This window comes from Corvus brachyrhynchos, unplaced genomic scaffold (genome assembly GCF_000691975.1).
Source record: "Corvus brachyrhynchos isolate BGI_N302 unplaced genomic scaffold, ASM69197v1 scaffold191, whole genome shotgun sequence".
In the NCBI taxonomy this organism is placed as follows: Eukaryota; Metazoa; Chordata; class Aves; order Passeriformes; family Corvidae; genus Corvus; species Corvus brachyrhynchos.
This window is the reverse complement of record NW_008236487.1, coordinates 3890611-3891094: the sequence shown is the minus strand read 5'-3', so window position 1 is coordinate 3891094 and position 484 is coordinate 3890611.

Below are 484 nucleotides of genomic sequence, written 5' to 3'. Positions count from 1 at the left end.
GAACACCAGACAAGCCAAACCACCTTTTTTTTTTTTTTTTAATAGCAAGTCACCCTCAGAAACACTTAAAAAAAAGGAAATAATCACTTTAGTTTCTTCACTTTCATATTCCTGGTATAAAGTGACTGCAAGCCTGCAAAACAAACTTGGAGCAAAACCAAACACCACACACACACACACACACACATACACGGGTTTTTTTCCTTGTTTCTTTTCTATTTCTTGTTTTCCTTTTTCCCCTGGCTCCTGAGCGCACGGAAGGCAGGAGGAGGAGGCGAGGGACCCGCCAGCCCGCCCGGGGCGGCGGCAGGAAGGCGACCTGCAGAAAGTTTGCGCCACGGGGGACGGCACTTGGGCACTTGTGGGGAGGAGGATGAGGAGGAAGGCGCCTCTCAGAAGCTGAAAAGGCCGGGCCCCGCCGCGGGGAGCTGCACGTCCCTCGGCGCCGGCGGGCCGGGGGGCGGGGGGGGGGGGGGTGGGGGGT